We start from the raw sequence: 23,504 nt of genomic DNA on the forward strand, positions 1-23,504 counted from the left end.
TGGCATCATAATTCCCCTTGTTTAAATTCAGGACCTTAGTCTCTGAGTCAATTTCTTCGCTCTCCATTTCGAGTGAGAAATCGATCATGTTATGATCGCTCTGACCCAAGGGTCCCCGTACAACAAGATTACTGATTAGTCCCTTCTCATTGCACAGTACCCAGTCCAATATAGCCTGTTCCCGAGTTGGTTCCTCGACATATTGATCCAGATAACCATCCCTCAGACACTCAAGGAATTCCTCCTCCTCATTATTTTTACTGATTAGGCTAGTCCAATCTATATGTAAGTTAAAGTCACCTATGATGACAGCTGTGCTCTTATTGCACGCTTCTCTAATTTCCCTCGTGATGCCCTCCCTAACCTCTATTTTACTATTTGGAGGCCTATATACCACTCCTATTAATGTTTTTCGCCCCTCGCTATTTCTTAGCTCCACCCATATAGATTCTGTATTAACTGAGTTAATATCCTTCTTTTCAATTGCATTTATCCCCTCTTTTACTAGCAATGCTACCCCTCCTCCCTTTCTTTTTTGTCGATCCTTCCTAAATACTGAATACCCCTGTATGTTAAGCTCCCAGCCCTGCTCACCCTGCAACCATGTTTCCGTAATCCCAATTAGATCATAATTATTAACCTCTATTTCCACAGCTAATTCATCTACCTTGTTCCTGATGCTTCTCGCATTAAGGTATAAAACCCTCAGGCTTTTTTTATGCTCACATTTTTTATGAATTAGTTTGGCCCTTTGTTTTTTGTTCCTCACCCTTTTACCATTTATTTCTGTCTGCCTTTCACTTTCCTCTATTTCACTACATAGGTTTCTAGCCCCCTGCCATACTAGTTTAAATGCTCCCGAACTGCTTTATCAAAAATTACCCCGAGAACATCAGTTCCATCTCTGCACAGGTGTAGACCGTCCCTTTTGTATAGGTCACACCTACCACAAAACTGGTTCCAATGCCTCAAAAATTGCCTTCTTAACTGCCTGCTGCACCTGCATGCTTACCTTCAGCGATTGGTGCACAAGAACACCCAGGTCTCTTTGCACTTCCCCTTCTCCCAATCTATTGCCATTCAAATAATAATCTGCCTTCCTGTTTTTGCCACCAAAGTGGATAACCTCACATTTATCCACATTATAGTGCATTTGCCATGTTTCTGCCCAATCACCCAACCTGTCCAAATCGTACTGGAGTTTCACGACATCCTCCTCACAGCATACCCTCCCACCCAGCTTTGTGTTGTCTGCAAATTTGGAGATATTACATACAATTCCCTCGTCCAGATCATTAATATATATCGTGAACAGCTGGGGTCCTAGGACCGATCCTTGCGGTACCCCACTAGTCACTGCCTGCCACTAGGAAAATGACCCGTTTATTCCAACTCTTTGCTTTCTGTCCGCCAACCAGTTCTCTAACCAAGTCAATACCTTGCCCCCAATCCCAAGTGCCTTAATTTTGCACGCTAATCTCTTATGAGGGACTTTATCGAAAGCCTTCTGAAAGTCCAAATACACCACATCCACTGGTTCTCCCTTATCTATTTTACCAGTCACATCCTCAAAAAATTCCATTAGGTTAGTCAAGCACGATTTACCTTTTGTAAATCCATGTTGACTTTGTCCGATCCTGTCACTGTTTTCCAAGTGCTGTGCTATTACATCTTTTATAATAGACTCTAGCATTTTCCCCACTACCGATGTCAGGCTTACTGGTCTATAATTCCCCGTTTTCTCTCTACCTCCGTTTTTGAATAGTGGGGTAACATTAGCTACCCTCCAATCCATGGGAACTGTTCCACAGCCTATAGAATTTTGGAAGATGACCAGCAATGCATTGACTATTTCTAGGGCCACTTCCTTAAGTACCCTAGGATGTAGATTATCAGGCCCTGGGGATCTATCGGCCTTCAAGCCCATCAATTTCCCTAACACCATTTCCCTACAAATACTGATTTCATTCAGTTCCTCCCTCTCATTAGAACCTATGTTCCCCGACATCTCTGGGAGGTTATTTGTGTCCTCCTTTGTGAAGACAGAACCAAAGTATGTATTTAATTGGTCTGCCATTTCTTTGTTCCCAATTATAAATTCCCCTGATTCTGACTGCAAGGGACCTATGCTTGACTTCTCCAATCTTTTTCTCTTCACATATCTATAGACACATTTACAGTCAGTTTTTATGTTCCTTACAAGCTTACTCTCATAATCTATTTTCCCCCTCTTAATTATTCCCTTTGTCCTCCTTTGCTGAATCCTAATCTGCTCCCAATCCTCAGGTTTGCTGCTTTTTCTGTACAATTTATATATCCTCTCCTTGGATCTTATGCTATCCCTAATTTCCCTTGTTAGCCATGGTTGAGTCACCTTTTTTGTTTTATTTTTGTTCCAGACTGGGATGAACAAATTCTGTAGTTCATCCATGCGATCTTTAAATGTTTGCCATTGCCTATCCACCGTCAACATTCCCCAATCCATCCTACCCAACTCGTGCCTCATACCATCATAGTTTCCTGTGTTTAAATTCAGGACCCTGGTCCCTGAGACAAATACTTCACTCTCCATCTTAATGAAGAATTCCATCAAATTATGATCGCTCTTTCGCAAGGGGCCTCGCACAACAAGATTGCTAATGAATCCTTTCTCATTACATAATACCCAGTCTAAGATGGCCTGATCTTTAGTTGGTTCCTCGACATATTGGACAGTATACACTACAGGAATTTGTCCTCTACATTATTGTTGCTAATTTGGTTAGCCCAATCTATATGTTAATTAAAGTCACCCATGATAACTGCTGTGGTCTTATTGCACGCGTCTCTAATTTCCCGTTTAATGCCGTCTCCAAGCATTACTGTTTGGGGGTCTGTATACAACTCCCACTAACGTTTTCTGCCCCTTGGTATTTCTCAGCTCTACACATACAGATTCCACATCATCAGAGCTAATATCCTTCCTTACTATTGTGTTAATCTCCTCTTTAACCAGCAATGCTACCCCACCTCCTTTTCCTTTTTGCCTGTCTTTCCTGAATATTGAGTACCTCTGGATGTTGAGTTCCCAGCCTTGGTCACCCTGGGGCCATGTTTCCGTAATCCCAATTATATCGTATCCATTTACATCTATTTGTGCAGCTATTTCATCCACCTTATTACAAATGCTCCTCGCATTAAGACACAAAGCCTTCAGGCTTGTTTTGTTAACACTCTTAGGCCTTTTAGAATTATTATTTACTGTGGCCATGTTTGATTTAAACCCTTGATTTCTCTGACTGCCACTTTTGCTTTTCTCCTTCCTGTCTTTTGCTTCTATCCTTGTTTCCCTTTCCTCTGTCTCCCTGCACAGGTTCCCAACCCCCTGCCATTTTAGTTTAAACCCTCCCCAACAGCACTAGCAAACACTCCCCCTAGGACATCGGTCCCAGTCCTGCCCAGGTGCAAACCATCCAGTTTGTACTGGTCCCACCTCCTCCAGAACCGGTTCCAATGTCCCAGGAATTTGAATCCCACCCCTTGCACCATTCCTCTAGCCATGTATTCATCTGAAATATTCTTCTATTTCTACTCTTGCTCCCCAACAGACCAAAGCTTCGTGGCTGCAAGTGGCACAGGAGGTGAGTGCCATCTCAATGTGCAGCAGAACATGGCTGCAATGTAGAAAGAGGTTTAATGACCTTCTCCGCACAGGTCCATGACCCTCAATCTGATCCCCATCGCCTCTCATCACCAGCACTCTGCTTTGTCAACCTCCTTCTCCACAACCCACTTGACCCTTACATCCCTGCACCCTTAACCATTCCCTCTCTCTGTATGTTCACATTCACTTAACTATTCGACTATGCAGCCTTCATACTCCCTATCACTGTGATGCTATGACAACAACTTACAACACACAGGGAGGGCCCTTGGTCTTGGGACCTCCATCTTTGTGTCCTTCTAAGCATCTATGCTATGGATTCTCTACACTCACTCCTTCATTCTCACTCAAACTCCACTTGTGCCCCTCATTGCAGGAAAAGAGAGCCCACAATAAGAGAGAAAAGGCAAGGACAGGAGGAGAGCCACCCTCAATAACCCAGCTCACCAGTGCAGAGGAGGCGGCCCTGGAGATTGTGGGAGTCAAGGACGATGTGTAAGTGAGGACGGACAGTCATGCGCATCAGAGCAAACTGGTGAGAGATTAGCTTTTCATCTCTCTCATTGACATTGCATGAGTGACTGATATTAACTCTAATGCAGTAACAGATTGACTTATGATAATCTGCACAATTCAATGTGCATGCAACATTTATCTCACATGCCTAACTCTTTCCTTTACTCCCTCACAGGGCCATCGACAGCTCCCCTCCCCACTGTCCAGGAGGAACAGCCTGAGCCACCAGACTCCTCAGAGGAAGCTGCAACCTCTGAGGGTGCAGCATCAGCAGAATTAAGCGCACCCAGCACCAGCGCAGACACTCACACCTCGGCGGGACCTTCAGGAGATAAAGTAGTGTTGTGACCTGGTGTATCACAGCTCACAAGTGAACATCAGCAGATGGTGAAGACAGGGACAGCAGTGGAGAGTCCTCGTCAGAGGCCGCAGGGTGCTCCCAGTTTGGCTCAGCTGCATGTCGACCCTGTGCCTCCAGGTCCATCCAGAAGGAGAGCGGTGATGGAACTCCAGGAACAGGTGCAGGAGTCTCTGGCAGCTTTTGTCTCCAGGGTCGCTGCAAGTGTGGAGCAAATGGAGGAGTCCATCGCTAACATGAGCAGAGCCTTTGTGGAGGCATTGGTGCATGAACGCACCACCACAGAAAGGATGGCAACCTCCTTCTTGCCATGGAAGGATTTCAGCGACGATTCACCAGGCTGATACCTGGGATGGCAGGAATGACGTATGAGGAGAGATTGGGATGATTGGGCTTGGACTCGCTGGAGTTTAGAAGAATGAGAGGGGATATTATTGAAACTTATAAAATTCTGGCAGGACTGGACAGACTAGATGCAGGGAGGATGTTCCCGATGGCCGGGGAGTCCAGAACCAGGGGTCACTGTCTAAGGATAAGGGGTAAGCCTTTTAGGACAGAAATGAAGAGGAATTTCTTCACCCAGAGAGTGGTGAACCTGTGGAATTCTCTACCACAGAAGGCAGTAGAGGCCAATACATTAAATATATTCAAGAAGGGGTTGGATATATTTCTTAAGGCTAAAGGGATCAAGGGGTATGGGGAGAAAGCAGGGACCGGGTACTGAACTTGGATGATCAGCCGAATGGCCTACTCCTGCTCCTATCTTCTATGTTTCTATGTTTCTCCGTGGAAAGGATGGCTACCTCCGTGGTAAGGCTGGCTACCGTACAGGAGAGGGTGGCTACGGTAGAGGAGAGGATAGCTACAACCATGGAGGAGCTAAGTCGTCAGGGTCTTGAAAACAGGGTCAATGTTCAGAATAGGCTGACATCGTTTGAGGAGCGATGGTTTAGCTATTGAGCAGAGAAATCAGACCTTCATGGAAGTCCTCTGGAGTAGGACTTCCAGTGCAGAAATGGGTCCACAAATCCCGCCCCCCCCGAAGTGCAGCAAGGTGTTGTCAAGCCACTTGCTAGCTCTGAAGTGGGGCTGACCCATGAGGGGGATGTTGGTGGCAGAGAACAAGGAGGTTGGGTCTCCTCTCCAAGTGCTCACACGACCATGCCACTGCAGAGCCCTCGGTCAGAGCACCACCAGAGTCCTCACCCAACTGAGATTGGTGTCTTAGCCCCTGCACTGCCACAGGAGTAGCCGACAGTTAGCGAACCCTCACAGGCTCGCAACCCCAGAGGACGCCCGCCAAAGGTGTCAATGCAGGAGCAGCAAGAAAGGGAGCAAGGGGCCTCCACATCTGCTGAAGCCACAGGGCAAGCACCACGCAGGAGCACGTGTAATAGGAAGATAAATCACAAGTAGTCACAAGGGTAGTCACTTGGGTGTCCCGTTGTGTTTATTTTTGAAAAGTCATCCATGCATTTATGTGATAAAAAAACTTGATGGCAAACTGTTGAAGTTGTGGGCTGTGTCATTTCGCAAATGGGACTACCACATTAAGGGCTCAGGGCGACTTGGAATTGTCAGTATGGTGGTCAGAGTGATAGGAAGCCACATTGTTGATGGTGTGGTAAGAAGGTGCGAGGCAAATGTGTTTGATTGGGCAGGCTAAGCAAATCTGGCCAAGATGAGTGCATCCCTTGCATCCCGGGCAGCAATTTGCTCGCGTCCTGCTGCCGCTGGTTGATGCGCCTCTGCAAGCTGTTCATTGTTGCTCTCCTCCTTCTCTGTCTCATCCTCATCCTCATCTGAGGTGGCTAATGTGATGAGCCACTTGTACTTCAGGCATCTGCAAACCACGATGCTGTGCCATGTTGTGAAGTACACAGCAGACCACGATGATTCTGGAGACCCTGGCTGCTGAGTACTGCAGGGCTCCACCTGATCTATCAAGGCATCTGAATCACATCTTCAGCAAACTGATGGTTTGCTCGATTATGGATTTGGTGGAAATGTGGCTGGAGTTGTAACACCTCTTCAACAGCTTCATTAGCCACATCTTCAGTAGCCATCCGCAAAGTTGGTCCGGCGGACTGAAGAGTGGAGGAACACTAGACTACCGCAGGATGAAGGAGACATGGCAACTGCCAGGGTACTTGGCGCAAACATGCAAAATTTCCTTATTGTGGTTACACATCAGCTGCACGTTGAGGGAATGGAAGTCCTTGCGGTTGACAAAAATACCTGGGTTATGATGGGGTGCCTTAAGGGCCACATGTGTGTAGTCTACGATGCCCTGCACCCTTGGAAAGCCTGCCAGATTAGCAAATCCAACCGCACGCGTGGTTACACTTGCTTGATCCTTGGAGAAGTTGATGTAATTATGCGTGTTGGCAAAGAGGGCATCGGTTACCTGCATGATGCAAGTGTATATGGCCGCCTGGGAGATGCTGCTGATGTCTGCTGTTGATCCCTGGAATGACCCTGAAGCAAAAAAGTTGAGTGCGGTGGTGACTTTGACGGCCACTGGTAAGAGGTGTCCACCTGCTCCCCTGGCTCCAGGTCTTGCTGCAGCATTGCGCAAATGTCACCCACTACCTCTCGCGAAAGTCTGAGCCTCCTTTGGCACTGCTGCTCACTCATGTTGAGGTGGCTAATCCTCTGACTGTAGACCCTGTTTGAGGGGTATCTCCTGTGGTGATGTGCTTCCATGCACTGGTGCCTTCTGGCCTGTGCAGCTTCAGGTGGGTGAGCAGCAGCTTGGCACTCCTGTTGTTGCCCCTGCTGTTGGTGCTGCTGTTGTTCCAGATTCTGCTGCTGCCGCGGCTGGTCTTCATCCAAATCTGATGTCCAGGAGGAAAGGAAATAAATGGTTCCCATAATGCAGGTATATACCTCAGTTGAGGAAGTGATCAGTCAAGGTGGGGGGAGGGGTTTCCCAGGAGGTCATACTGGAGATGGATCTCAGCTTCAAAACTTCCACAATGAGTAGGCCTGCAAAAAGTTCTCCCAAACCTGAGAAAACAAAGTTCTGCCACCTGCAAATGATCATTGTTGAAAACTCCTTTTTAATGGTGCAGCTGTTAGTAAGCCATCCACTTGTGAGCCCACCAGGATTAACTGGCGTGTTCCAGAGGAGACGTGCAGCACGGGGGAAATGTGTTAAACTTAGAAAGGCCTCTCAAAATGGCATTATAGAGGCACTTAAGTGCTTGTTAAGGGCCTTAAGGGCCTATCCTGCCTCTTGGAGGTGGGATCGAAATGAGGTCTGAAAGCCCGCTTTTGGGAAAGTTGCTCAGAGGTGGGCTGGAGGCGGGATCAGAGCTGCCCACCATTTTTTGCAACTTTCCCACCTCACACGCCTCCAAACCCGCTTCCTCGGGCTTAGCAAAATCCAACCCTTTGTGTCTGTCTTCACGGAAGAAGACGCAAAAACCTTCCCGGAAATAGCGTAGAACCAAGTGTCTAGCGAGAATGAGGAACTGAAAGAAATTAGTATTAGTAAAAAATAGTGTTGGAGAAATTAATGGGACTGAAAGCCAATAAATCCCCTGGACCTGACGGCCTACATCCTAGGGTTTTTAAAGAGGTAGCTATAGAGATAGTGGATGAATTAGTTGTCATTTTCCAAAATTCCATAGATTCTAGAATGATTCCTGCGGATTGGAAGGTAGCAAATGTAACCACACTATTTAAGAAAGGAGGGAGAGAGAAAACAGGGAACTACAGACCAGTTAACCTGACATCAGTAGTAGGGAAAATGCTAGAATCTATTATTAAGGATGTGTTAACAGGGCACTTAGAAAATAATAATAAGATTGGGCAGAGTCAACATGGATTTTTGAAAGGGAAATCGTGTTTGACAAATCTGTTAAGAGTTTTTTAAGGTTGTAACTAACAGAATAGATAAGGGGGAAGCAGTGGATGTGGTGTATTTGGATTTTCAGAAGGCATTTTATAAGGTGCCACACAAGAGGTTATTATACAAAAGTAGGGCTCATGGGATTGGGGGTACTATACTAGTATGGATTGAGGATTGGTTAACAGACAGAAAACAGAGAGTAGGAATAAACGGGTAATTTTTGGGTTGGCAGGCTGTAATTAGTGGGGTACCGCAAGGATCAGTGCTTGGGCCTCAGCTATTCACAATCTATATCAATGATTTGGATGAGGGGACCAAATGTAATATATCCAAGTTTGCTGATGATACAAAGATGGGTGGGAATGTAAGTTATGAGGAGGATGCAAGGAGGCTTCAAGGGGATATAGAGAGGCTAAGTGAGTGGGCAAGAACATGGCAAATGGAATATAATGTGGAGAAATGTGAAGTTATCCACTTTGGTAGGAATTACAAGAGGATTTGATTACAAGAGTAAAGATGTCTTACTGCAATTATCTAGGGCCCTGGTGAGACCGCACCTGGAGTATTGTGTACAGTTTTGGTCTCCTTGCCTAAGGAAGGATATACTTGCCAAAGAGGAAGTGCAACAAAGGTTCACCAGATTGGTTCCTGGAATGGGGGGATTGTCCTATGAGGAGAGATTGAGTAGACTAGACCTATATTCTCTAGAGTTTAGAAGAATGAGAGGTGATCTCATTGAAACATACAAAATTCTTACAGGGATTGACAGGGTAGATGCAAGGAGGATGTTTCCCCTGACTGGGGAGTCTAGAACCAGGGGTCACAGTCTCAGAATAAGGGATCGGCCATTTAGGACTCAGATGAGGAGAAATGTCTTCACTCAGAGGGTGGTGAATCTTTGGTATTCTCTACCCCAGAGGGCTGTGGAGGCTCAGTCGTTGAGAAATCGATAGTGTTAAATCCGTGAATCTTAAGGTATGGTGTTCTTCAATAAATAGACGAAGACTGCAGATCAACAATCAACAGGTGTTTACTGGATGAGGGTAGACTAAAAACTAACAGTACAGATCCCTGCTCAGGCTTATATACAGGTGTGGTCACTGCCGGTACTACAGTATACAGGAGCTGTAAAAGTAGTTCTCTCTTAAAGGTACATACACTACAATTCCTCCCCTTTTAGATTAACAGTACCATAACATTCAAATAATAGTTAACACTTTTAACATGCACATTAACTGAAACAGTCCATTTATAGATTCAGTCTTTGGGGTGGCTTCCTGATCCTTTCTGGATAGCGCCTTTCCTGAGTGTCTTGTTCTTGGTGCGGAGGCGATTCAGGCCCCCTGTCGTCGGTTAGTTCATCAGTTTCCGATGCTACTGTTTCTGGGGTAGATGCTACCGGTATGTTGGGTTCATCACCAGGTACGCTAGACATGGGGTTGACTCGTTCCTGTGACGCTAGAATCTGGTCAACATGGCGTCTCACAATGTTCTCCCCAACATCCACTGTGTACATTAGTGGCCCCTGCCGTGTGCATATCGTCCCTGGTTGCCATTTCGTGTTCGGTAGTCGCGGGCCAAGACTGGTTGTCCTACTTTGAAGCTCCTTGTCGGCTTCTCATTGATGTGCTGGAATTGCTTATTCTCAACATTTCTTCGTATATTTGGTCGGAGCAAATCCAGACGAGATCTCAACCTTCAGTTAAAGAACATCATGGCCGGGGTCTGGTTGGTAACTGCATGTGTCGCATTTCTGTAGGCTAACAGTAAATTGTCCACCTTATGCTGCAGTGGAATGTCGTCATCGCACATGGCCCTTACTGCCTTTTTAAAGCTTTGTACGAACCTCTCAGCCAATCCATTTGTGGCTGGATGATACGGGGTGGACATGTAATGCCTTACCCCATTCCTTCTCATAAATTCCGAAACTCTTCGGGCGCAAACTGTGGTCCGTTATCAGAGCAAATCTGCTCTGGCAAGCCGTTCCGGGCAAATATGGTCCGTAGGACTGCAATCGTTTTCTCCGTAGTGGTGGAGGACATTTTGATCACCTCAGGCCATTTTGAGTGCGCATCCACTGCTATTAAGAACATTGAGTCCATGAATGGACCAGCAAAATCAATATGCACCCGTTGCCATGGAGAGGAGGGCCACTCCCGTGGGTGTAGAGGAGCATGTGGTGGTGCATTTTGGACCTTCTGGCATCCTGAGCAGCTCTTTGTTAGGTCCTCGATTTGTTTATTGATTCCCGGCCACCACACATAAGCCCTAGCGAGGCTTTTCATTTTCACCCCTCCCAGATGGCCTTCATGAAGCTCATTGAGCACTCTCTCCCTTAACTTGGGTGGAATTACCACTCGGGATCCACACATCAAGGTCACCTGGCATACTGACAGCTGTTCTCTTCTGGATGAGAATGCTGGCAACAGTGAGTCGCCATGTGTTGGCCATCCCTTCACCGTCAAATCATATACCCGAGACAGTGTCGGGTCATTTCGGGTCTCCTTCTCTATATCCGCGTTAGTTACTGGCAAGCGTTCAATTATAGACGAATAAAATATTTCGACAGGGTCCACTGCTCGTGCTTCCTCCGCAGTAGGCAGTGGCAGACGTGATAGCCCATCAGCATTTCCATGCTGTTTCGTGCCCTTATACTCTATTTCACATTGGTTCGCCCCTAGAAAAAGGGACCATCTTTGTAGCCGTTGCGCAGTCATCACCGGGACGCCCTTCTTTGGATTAAAGATGGAGACAAGTGGTTGGTGGTCAGTCAGCAAGGTGAATTCTGCCCGTGCAGATAGTGGTTGAACTTTTTCACTCCCCATACTAGGCTGAGGGCCTCCCTGTCAATCTGGGCGTAGTTGCGCTCGGCTGAGGTTAGTGACCGAGACGCAAAGGCTACTGGCCTCTCCAACCCGTCTGGGAATTTGTGCGACAGCACTGCTCCAATACCATAGGGTGATGCATCACACGCCAGCCGAATTGGTAGTGCTGGGTTGAAATGAGCCAACACCTCTTTTGATGTGATCAATTCTTTGCACTTCTGGAAAGCTCGTTTACATTCGTCATTCCACTTCCATGGTACCCCCATTTGCAGTAGGGTGTTCAGTGGGTGTAATACTGTAGACAAATTTGGTAAGAACTTATGGCAGTAGTTCACCAGCCCGAGGAACGACCTCAGTTGTGACACATTTTCCGGTGCTGGAGCCTTGACTACTGCCTCAATCTTTTCAGGTTGACTTATGTAACCCCTCTTCATCAATAACGTGGCCACAATACGAGATCTGCTTCTGGAAAAACTCGCATTTGTGGCGATTAGCTCGTAGCCCATATTCCTTCAATCTAGTGAGCACCTGCTCCAGGTGGGTGAGGTGATCACTGTCATTTTCGCCCGTGACCAGGACGTCGTCCAAATAACACTGGGTCCCTGGAATCCCTTGCAGGACTTGATCCATTGCCCTTTGCCAAATAGCCGGAGCCGATGCTACCCCGAACAGCAGCCGGTTGTATTGGTAGAGGCCTTTGTGAGTGTTGATCGTGAGGTATTGCTTCGAGGCTTCTTCTACCTCCATTTGCAGGTACGCCTGGGCCAGATCAATCTTAGTGAAGCATTTTCCTCCAGATAGCGAGGCGAAAATATCTTCAATCGGCGGAAGCGGATATTGTACCGTGTGAAGGATTGGGTTCACTGTCACCTTAAAGTCCCCACAGATGCGAACCTTCTTTGGTTCCCCAGGCGTATCACTCAACGACCTCTTCATTACAGGAACGATGGGTGTAGCCCACTCGCTCCAGTCCACTTTGGACAGTACTCCTGAACGTTCCAACCCTTCCAGCTCTGCTTCAACCGCTGGTCTGATCGCATAAGGCACTGGTCTGGCCTTCAGAATCTTTGGGCGTGCATTATCCTCTATTTTAATTGTTGCTGTTATTCCTTTTAGTGTTCCTAGTCCCTCCTGGAACACTTCTTTTGCGTCAGTTATCATTTTTGACAGTCGCCCAGGTGTGACGTCGTCATCCTTTTTGGCCTCTACCATCAGTGCCTGTATGGAATGCCAATCTAACTGTATCTTCCGGATCCATTCACGTCCTAGTAGTGGTGGTCCTTGTAGTGTATGTGCCTTTAAGTCAGAGCTACTTTTACAGCTTTTGTATACTGTAGTACCGGCAGTGACCACACCGGTATATAAGCTTGCGCATGCCTCTGTAACCCCAGTCTAGAGATTACCCTCCTCCAGTAAAGACCTGTTATTTGTTAATGTACAGCATCCGTGTGATTATTTATCCATTGAACCACGGATCCAACAGTGGCGACGAGTGTCGATTCGAATCTACCTGCAACATAAAAGAAAAAAAAAATAGTCGAGGCCAGGAACACGGGCGTCGACCACGAGCAGCCGCCCAGCAGTCAGGCAGAGATCCAACTTCGCATGGGAGGCTGTGGAGAGCCGGGCTTGGTTCCCCAGCCACAACGAGCAGTAAGAGACCGACGACAGGTCCAGCGCAGATCCTTCCCAAGCAGCGGCGGCTGGAGTTGACCGACGGCGGAGAGAGAGCCGAGCAGCGTCGACGGGGTAAGACAGAGGGTGACGAGCGCAGGGTGCAGCCCGGGGTTGAACACTGAGTGGCGTTGAGGAAAATAAAACAAACCGGAGAGAGAGAGGGTAAGAAACAGCCGGGTTCTAGACTGAGCGGTGTCGAAAAATATCAAAAGAAGAACGCGCAGAGCACAACCAGGGATCACGGGCTGAACAGGGTCCGCGGGGCGAAGAAAGGGGAGACGCCATTGAGCCGCGGACAAGAAGGAAGAGCGCGGGAGGCGCCATTGAGCCGTGGAGAAGCAGGGAGTGCGCGGGAGACACCATTGAGCCGCGGAGAAGCAGGGAGAGCGCGGGAGACGCCATTGAGCCGCGGAAAAGAAGGAAGAGTGCGGGAGACGCCATTTTGAGAAGCCGCAGCGGAGAAGAAGGGTGAGCGCGGGAAGGAAGGAAAGATCAGGAGACGCCATTAAGTGATAGCGGAGAAGAAGGGGAAGCGCGGGTGGCGCCATTGGTGATAGTTAACTCACACCCAAGGATGTCGAAGAGTGGCAGTATCTCTACGTTCGACAATGAAGTCGAAGATTGGGCGACATATGTGGAATGTATTGAGGTGTACTGCAGGGCGAATGAAGTGCCAGATGGTAATAAAGCACTGGTTCTGTTAAATTCCATGGGTGCAAAAACTTATGGGTTACTGCGAAATCTAATAACCCCAGAGAAGCCGGTAAACAAGAATTTTGAAAGCATAGTAGAAATCCTACAGCACCACTTAAACCCCACACTGCTGCTGATAGCAGAACGATTTAAGTTCCATAAAAGGAACCAACACAAAGACGAAAGCAATGCTGAGTACCTAACGGAACTGCGCAAGCTATCGAAACACTGCTAGTTTGGAGCAGGACTAGCAGACACGTTAAGGGACAAGTTTGTGTGTGGGCTACAAAGTGAAGGAACCCAGAAACGGCTTCTATCGGAAAAGGAACTTACGCTGGACAAAGCTTTCAGTATGGCAGTATCACACAAAGCAGCCACAAGGGGCGCTGCAGAGATACAACGGAGACCGCAAGAATATGGCACCGATGAAATGTCCTATGGAACAGGGAAGTGCTATCGCTGCGGCAGAACAACACATGACCAGAAAGATTGTTGGTTCAAGGACCAAGTGTGCAGACAGTGTGGGAAAGCAGGGCACATAGCAAGAGTCTGCAGGTCTGGGAAGAAAACCAACAGTAAGAAATCTCCACAGGAGAAGTACAAAAAGGTACATCAGGTGATGGACAGTGGTTCAGACGAACAGAAAAGTGACACAGACTCCGGAAGCAAGGATCTGGGTTGTCTGAAACTACATAAGGTAACCGAAATGGAGGATCACCAGACTATCTGGGTTACACTCAAGATAGACGGAGTCCAAGTGGAAATGGAATTGGACACAGGGTCAGCTCTAACAGTCATAAATCAAAGAGACTACAAGCGGCTATTTTCACACATACCCTTGAAAGCTACAGAGATTGTCTTGAAGATGTATACGGGGCAAAACGTCTACCCCAAAGGAAAAATAAGGGTGAAAGTGACATATAAAGGCCAGGAAATACCTAAAATGGATATATATGTATTGCCAAATGGAGGACCACCATTGCTAGGCCGTGAATGGATCCAGAAGATACAATTAGATTGGCATTCCATACAGGCACTGAAGGTTGAGGCCAAAAAAGATGACGACGTCACACCTGGACGACTGTCAAAAATGTTAACTGACACAAAAGAAGTGTTCCAGGAGGGATTAGGAACACTAAAAGGAATAACGGCAATGATTAAAATAGAGGAAAATGCAAGCCCAAAGTTTCTGAAGGCCAGACCAGTGCCTTATGCGATCAGACCAGCTGTTGAAGCAGAGCTGGAAGGGTTGGAACGTTCAGGAGTACTGTCCAAAGTGGACTGGAGTGAGTGGGCTACACCCATCGTTCCTGTAATGAAGAGGTCGTTGAGTAATACGCCTGGGGAACCAAAGAAGGTCCGCATCTGTGGGGATTTTAAGGTGACAGTGAACCCAGTCCTTCACATGGTACAATATCCGATTCCACGAATTGAGGATATTTTCGCCTTGCTATCTGGAGGTAAACGCTTCACCAAAATTGATCTAGCCCAGGCGTACTTGCAAATGGAGGTAGAAGAAGCTTCGAAACATTACCTTACGATCAACACTCATAAAGGTCTCTATCAATACAACCGGCTGGTGCTTGGAGTAGCCTCGGCTCCGGCTATCTGGCAAAGGGCGATGGATCAGGTCCTGCAAGGGATTCCAGTGACCCAGTGTTATTTGGACGACATCTTGGTCACGGGCGAAAATGACGGTGATCACCTCGCCAACTTGGAGAAGGTGCTCACCAGATTAAAGGAGTATGGGCTATGAGGTAATTGCCACAAGTGCGAGTTTTTCCAGGAGCAGATCTCGTATTGTGGCCACGTCATCGATGAAGAGGGGTTACATAAGTCCCCTGACAAGATTGAGGCAGTAGTCAAGGCTCCAGCACCGGAAAATGTGTCACAACTGAGGTCGTTCCTCGGGCTGGTAAACTATTAACACAAGTTCTTACCAAATTTGTCTATGGTATTACACCTGCTGAACACCCTACTGCAAACAGGGGTACCATGGTAATGGGATGACGAACGTAGACGAGCTTTCCAGAAGTGTAAAGAATTGATCACATCAAAAGAGGTGTTGGCCCATTTCAACCCAGCACTACCAATTCGTTTGGCATGTGATGCATCATCCTACGGCATTGGAGTGGTGCTGTCGCGCAAATTCCCAGATGGGTTGGAGAGGCCAGTAGCCTTTGCGTCTCGGTCACTAACCTCAGCCGAGCGCAACTACGCCCAGATTGACAGGGAGGCCCTCAGCCTGGTATGGGGAGTAAAAAAATTCAACCACTATCTGCATGGGCAGAAGTTCACCTTGCTGACTGACCACCAACCACTTGTCTCCATCTTTAATCCTAAGAAGGGCATGCCAGTAGTGACTGTACAGTGGTTACAAAGATGGTCCCTGTTTCTAGGGGCGAATCAATATGAAATAGAATATAAAGGCACGAAACAGCATGGGAACGCTGATGGGCTATCGCGCCTGCCACTGCCTACGGTGGAGGAAGCACCAGCAGTGGACCCTATCGACATATTTTATTTGTCGATAATTGAACGATTGCCAGTAACAAATGCGGATATAGAGAAGGAGACCCGCAATGGTCCGACGCTGTCATGGGTATATGAATTGACGGTGACCGGATGGCCAACACATGGCGACTAACTGTTGCCAGCATTCTCATCCAGAAGAGAACAGCTGTCAGTATGCCAGGGGACAGTGATGTGTGGATCCAGAGTGGTGATTCCATCCAAGTTAAGGAAGAGAGTGCTAAATGAGCTACATGAAGGTCATCTTGGGGGAGTGAAAATGATAAGCCTTGCTAGGGCTTATGTGTGGTGGCTGGGAATCGATCAACAAATCGAAGACCTAACTAAGAGCTGCTTAGGATGCCAGAAGGTCCAAAATGCACCACCACATGCCCCTCTACACCCAAAGGAGTGGCCCTCCTCTCCATGGCAACGGGTGCATATTGATTTCGCTGGTCCATTCATGGACTCAATGTTCTTAATAGCAGTGGATGCTCATTCAAAGTGGCCTGAGGTGATAAAAATGTCTTCAGCCACTACAGAGAAAACAATTGCAGTCCTACGGACCATATTTGCCAGAAACGGTTTGCCAGAGCAGATTTGCTCTGATAATGGACCACAGTTTGTGTCCGACGAGTTCCAAAAATTCATGAGAAGGAATGGGGTAAGGCATTACACATCTGCCCCGTATCATCCAGCCACAAATGGATTGGCTGAGAGGTTCGTACAAACCTTTAAGAAAGCGATAAAGGCCATGTGCGATGATGAAATTCCACTACAGCATAAGATGGACAATTTCTTATTAGCCTACCGAAACACGACACATGCAGTTACCAACCAGACCCCGGCCATGATGTTCTTTAACCGAAGGTTGAGATCTCGTCTGGACTTGCTCAGACCAAATGTGCGAAGAAATGCTGAGGACAAACAATTCCAGCACATCAATGGGAAGCCGACAAGGAGCTTCAATGTAGGGCAACCAGTCTTGGCCCGTGACTATCGAACAGAGAAGTGGCAACCAGGAACGATATGTACAAGGCAGGGGCCATTAATGTACACAGTGGATGTCGGGGAGAACATTGTGAGACACCACGTTGATCAGATCTTAGCGTCACAGGAACGCGTCAACCCCATGTCTCGAGTACCTGGGGATGAACCCGACATACCGGTAGCATCTACTTCAGACCCAGTAGCAGTGGAACCCGATGAACTACCCGATGAAAAGGGGTCAGAATCGCCTCTGCACCAAGAACAAGAACCTCTGGAAAGGCGCTATCCCGTAAGGGTCAGGAAGCCGCCCCAAAGATTGAATCTATAAATGGACTTTTGTTGTTTAATGTACATGTAAAAATGTTAATTTTTATTTGAATATTAGGGGGTATTATTAATCTAAAAGGGGAGGAATTGTAGTGTATGTGCCTTGAAGTCAGAACTACTTTTACAGCTTCTGTATACTGTAGTACCGGCAGTGACCACACCGGTATATAAGCTTCCGCATGCCTCTGTACCCCCAGTCTAGAGATTACCCTCCTCCAGTAAAGACCTGTTATTTGTTAATGTACAGCATCCGTGTGATTATTTATCCATTGAACCACGGATCCAACATTCCTCCATCTGGCAATACATATAGATCCATTTTTGGTGTTTCCTGGCCGTTGTATATCACGTTCACCCTTATTTTTCCTTTGGGGTAGACATTTTGCCCCGTGTACGTCTTCAAGACAATCTCTGTATCTCTCAAGGGTATATGTGAGAATAGCCGCTTGTAGTCCCTTCGGTTTATGACTGTTAGAGCTGATCCTGTGTCCAATTCCATTTTCACTTGGACTCCGTCTATCTTGAGCGTGACCCAGATAGTCTGGTGATCCTCCATTTTGATTACATTATGTAGTTTCAGAGAACCCAGCTCCTTGCTTCCGGAGTCTGTATCACTTTTCTGTTCGTCTGAACTACTCTCCGTCACCTTATGTACCTTTTTGTACTTCTCCTGTGGAGATTTCTTGCTGCTGGTTTTCTTCCCCCACCTGCAGACTCTTGCTATGTGTCCTGCTTTTCCACACTGTCTGCACACTTGGTCCTTGAACCAACAATCCTCTGGTCATGTGTTGTTCTGCCGCAGCGATAACACTTCCCTGCTCCATATGACATTTCATTGGTGCCATATTCTTGCGGTCTCCATTGTATCTCTGCCGCGCCCCGTGCGGCTGCTTCGTGTGATACTGCCATGCTGAAAGCCTTGTCCAGCGTAAGATCCTTTTCTGATAGAAGCCGTTTCTGGGTTCCTTCACTTTGAAGCCCACACACAAACTTGTCCCTTAACGTATCTGCTAGCCCCATTCCAAACTGGCAGTGTTTCGATAGCTTGCACAGTTCCGTTAAATACTCAGCATTACTTTCATCTTTATGCTGGTTCCTTTTGTGAAACTTAAATCTTTCTGCTATCAGCAGCGGTATGGGGTTTAAGTGGTCCTGTAGGATTTCCACTATGCTTTCGAAATCCTTATCCACTGGCTTCTCTGGGGTTATTAGGTTTCGCAGTAAGCCATACGTTTTTGCACCCATGGAATTCAACAAAACCAGTGCTTTCCTGGCATCTGGCACTTCATTCGCCTTGCAGTACACCTCAATGCATTCCACATATGTCGCCCAATCTTCAACTTCATTGTCGGACGCTGTTACACTGCCACTCTTCGGCATCCCTGGGTGTGGTCAGACTGGCTAAAATGGCGTCTCCCGCGCTCTCCCTTCTTCTCCGCTGGCTCAAAATGGCGTCTCCCGCGCTTCCCTTTCTTCCCGCGCTCGCCCTTCTTCTCCGCTGCGGCTTCAAAAATGGTGTCTCCCGCGCTCTCCCTTCTTCTCCGCGGCTCAAATGGCATCTCCCGCGCTTCCTTTCTTCCCCCGCGGACGCTGCTGAGCCCTTGAGCCCTGGCTGCGCTCTGCGCGTTCTCCTGTGCGCCTCTCTCGTTGCCGCCGCTCGGTCCTGAACCCTGGCTGTGCTTTACCCTCTCTCTCTTTTTGTTTTCCGTCGACGCCGCTCGGTCTTCAACCCCCGGCTGCGCCCTGTGCGCTTTACCCTCTCTCTTACCCCGTCGATGCTGCTCGGCCTTTTCTGTGCCGTCGGTCGGCTCTAGCTGCCGCTGTCCAGGAAGGGTCTGCACTGTACCTGTTGCCAGCCTGTTGCTGGATCGTCATGGCTGGAGAACCAAGCCCAGCTCTCAACAGCCTCCCCTGCGATGCTCACTCGCTGCTGGATGACTGGGCGGTTGCTCGTGGTCGACGCCCGAGCTTCTGGCCTCGACTTTCTTCCACTGTCCTCCAGGAGCGAATCCCTGGGAGGAAATGCAGAGTTGCAGGTAGGTTCGAATCGACCTTGTCGCCACTGTTAAATCCGTGAATCTTAAGGTATGGTGTTCTTCAATAAATAGACGGAGACTGCAGATCAACAATCAGCAGGTGTTTACTGGATGAGGGTATTCTAAAAACTAACGGTACAGATCCCTGCTCAGGCTTATATACAGGTGTGGTCGCTGCCGGTACTACAGTATACAGGAGCTGTAAAAGTAGTTCTCTCTTAAAGGTACACACACTACAGATAGATTTGTGAATATTAAGGGAATCAAGAGATATGGGGATAGTGCGTGAAAGTGGAGATGAGGTAGAAGATCAGCCATGATCTTATTGAATGGCGGAACAGTCTCGAATGGCCAAATGTGATGTGCTCCTAACCAATTTCCAACCCAAGTCAAAAGGCTACCTCCAATTCTGTGGGCTCTCATTTTTACTAATAATCTCTTGTGTGGAAACTCATCAAATGTCTTCTGGAAGTCCAGGTTGACAACATCCATAGACACTCCCTGAGTCCTAAATGGCCGACCCCTACTCCTGCTCTTATTTCTTATGTTCTTTTGTTTTCCTGCATCTTAGCTTCCAGGCCCAGGCTTGCCTCTCGCAGTGTCCTGTTTGGAACCTGACTGAGAAACATAGGGCTAGGCATAGGGATAAACAGATCAGGAAAGTGAATGTGTGGTTGAAATAAGGGTTCCACTTCATGGGACATTGGCACCTGAACTGGGACAGGAAGGGCTGCACCATAACTGGGCTGGGACCAAGTTCCTAGCTGAAAGAACAAATAGGGCTCTAGAAAGGACTTTAAACCAATAAAGGAGGGGGAGGGTTTGGATAGAAATAATGATAAAACTGATAATAACTTACATATGTGATAAAGAAGGGATGAGAGCAAAGGTCAGTGTGCATAAAGTGATCTAAATAATCCAAGTTCAGATATTGGTATAGGAATTAATTATATACCCGATATAAATAAAAGTAAGATGAATAATGAAGTCAATGGGAATAAAAATCAGGAGAGATGTAAAATGGGGTGCTGATTTGCTATCACTTGTTTTATACTATCACACAAAGTCAAAATTACCTCCTATAATTTTTAGAACTGACAAGGGAACAGGCCATACTAAATTTGATCATGTGTAATGAGCCAGAATTATTTAATAATCTGACAGTAAAGAAGCATCTTGAAAACAGTAGCCACAACATGATAGAGTTTGACATTACGTTTGAGGAGGAGGAAGATCACAGACAAACCAAGAATTTAAATTTATGTAAGGCTCACTTCGAAGGAATGAGACGTAAGCTGAATATGTTAAACTGGGCTGAGCTGTTAACAGCTAAACCTACAGATAAACAGTGTAGGTATTCAAAGAAGTATTTAGTACAATACAATACCAATACATACCCCTAAAGAGCATACATTCCACTTGTGCAGTCAAGCAACCATGGTCAACATGTGAGGTAATACACAGTATAAAGCTAAAGGAAATGGCTTACACTAATGCCAAGAAAAGTTGAAACCCAGACAACTGGGAGAAATATAGAAAGCAACAAAGGGACACAAAGAAAATATTAAGAGCTGCAAACAGGAGTACAAAAAAAGCCTTGCAAATAATACAGACCTGTCAGTTTAACATCAGTTGTGGGGAAGCGACTAGAATCTGTCATTAGGGATAGAGTGACTGAGCACTTGAACAAATATGAGCTGACCAGAGAGAGCCAACGTGACTTTGCTAAGAGTGTGTCATGTCTGACTAATCTAGTTTAATTTTTTGAGGAGGTTACTAATAAAGCAGATAAGGGAGTGTCTATAGATGTTGTCAATCTGGACTTCCAGAAGCATTTGATGAAGTTCCATACAAGAGATTATTAGCAAAAACGAGAGCCCACAGAATTGGAGGTAGCCTTTTGACTTGGGTTGGAAATTAGTTAGGAGGTAGGAGACAGAGAGTGAGGATAAAGGGCATGTAATCTGATTGGTGGGATGTGACATGTGGTGTTCCCCAGGGATCTGTTTTGGGGCCTGAAATTTTCACCATATTTATTAATGACTTCGATGAAGGAATAGAGAGATGTATATCCAAATTTGCAGATGACACTAAGGAGAAACAGTAAGTACTGCAGATGGAAGTTGCAAAGAAACACAGACAGATCAAGTGAGTGGGCAAAACTACAACAAATGGAGTTCAATGTGGGCAAGCTTAACCGAATCCGCACAGGGCATGGATGAAGGCGGCCACCTGCTCCACAAGTGGAAGATGAGGGATGACCCGAAGTGCGACTGTGGACATGAGTCCCAGACCATGGAACACATCACATCAACATGCCTACTAAGATCTGTTGCGGAAGGCACCTCATTTCTCCACTTGGCATCTCAGGAGGCTATCGAATGGATAGTCAAACTAGATATTCTGTAATAAGCTTTTCCAGTCAATCAAAAGTAGTAGTAATGTGGGCAAGTATAAGGTCATTCATTTTGGACTCAAGAAAGATAAATTAGAGTATTTTCTAAATGGTGAGAAACTAGGAACTCTAGCGGAACAAAGTGATTTGGGAGTCCAAATATAGAAATCATTAAAATGTAGTAGACAGGTACAAAAAGCAACCAAAAAGGCTAATGGACTGTTGGCCTTTATCTCAAAGGAACTGGAATACAAAGAGGAGGAAGTTATGCTTCAGTTGTATAGAGCCTAAGTCAGACCCTAACTGGAGTACTTTGTTCAGCTTTAGGCACTGCACCTCAGGTGGAACATATTGGTTTTGGAGGGGTGTCGCACAGAGCACTGTTGCCTCACAGCGCCAGGGACCCGGGTTCGAATCCGGCCTCGGGTGACTGTCTGTGTAGAGTTTGCACATTCTCCCCGTGTTTGCGTGGGTTTCCTCCGGGTGCTCCGGTTTCTTCCCACAGTCCAAAGATGTGCGGGTTAGGTTGATTGGCTATGATAAATTGACCCTTAGTGTTAGGGGGATTAAATACGTGGGGTTACGGGGATAGGGTGGGATATGTGTTGGTGTAGGGGTTACGGGGATCGGGTGGGATATGTGTCGGTGCAGGCTCGATGGGCCAAAATGGCCTCTATCTGCACTGTGGGGTTTCTGTGATTCTGTGATTCTGTGATACCAGGGCTCAGAGAGCTAACTTATGAGGACAGGGTGCATTAACTTGGCTTGTATTCCCCGAGTATAGAACAATTTTTGGGGGGTGGGGGGGTGGGCGGTGGCGATTTGATCAAGGTGTTTAAGATGTTAAACGGATTTGATGGGATAGATACATAGATACTGAAGGAATTTTAACCCCCCAAAATGGGTGGGTTTGGGTCGAGTGAGATGTGAAAATGTAAAAAATCTGAAATCCGCCTCCAACCCACCATTTCTGGTTTTAACAGAGGTGGGACGGGGGTGGGCCGGCAACCAACCCACTCATAGGTGGTGGGTTGGTCATTTAATTATTATAATGAGGCTGCGTGCATCAGAATTAACCACCATCCTAAATTTAACCCTGGCTGGCTGGGTTTCCCAGGCCTCAAGAAACCCGACAGCTAAAGGGGGGCGAGGACTGCTTGATCCAGGAGATAAGTACATTTCTACTTACCCGCTAGATCCAATTTACCTGCTTCACTCACCACTCGCGATCGGACACCCTCCTGACCCTTCCGATCTCCCCTCTGACCTCCGATCTCCCCTCTGCTCTGGACCCCAATCTTCCCTCGACCCCAGTCTCCGATCTCCCCTCTGGCTTCCAATCTTATCGCAACCCCACCCCTCCCCACCCCGACCTTTGCAATCCCTCCCTCCCTCCTCTCCAATCCCCAGCTGCAGCCTGTGCCGAAGGCCTACCCACCCGACAGCTAGCCAGCCTCTCAATCTGGCTGGCTGCAGCTGAGAAACGGAGAATTTAACGGCAAAACCCGAGGGGAAACCCATTCTGTAGTGTCCGTGTGTAGATAAAGACACTGAAGACAGGAGTTGGTTCATAGCTATTTACTAAGCAAGTCTGGGGGGGGTTCTAAAGGATATACACAATACACAGGCTTATATAGCCCAAGTGGCAATTACCGGCATTACGCACACCTGGGGCTC

General features: G+C 47.1%; 1 pseudogene; it reads left to right on the forward strand.

Moving 5' to 3' along the window:
* Positions 1-23,504, forward strand: part of LOC147124381 (uncharacterized) — a 300,576-nt pseudogene that overhangs the window by 130,302 nt on the left and 146,770 nt on the right.

This window comes from Somniosus microcephalus, chromosome 1, assembly GCF_052327205.1.
Source record: "Somniosus microcephalus isolate GS21.2 chromosome 1, FLI_Smic_1.0, whole genome shotgun sequence".
Lineage (NCBI taxonomy): Eukaryota > Metazoa > Chordata > Chondrichthyes > Squaliformes > Somniosidae > Somniosus > Somniosus microcephalus.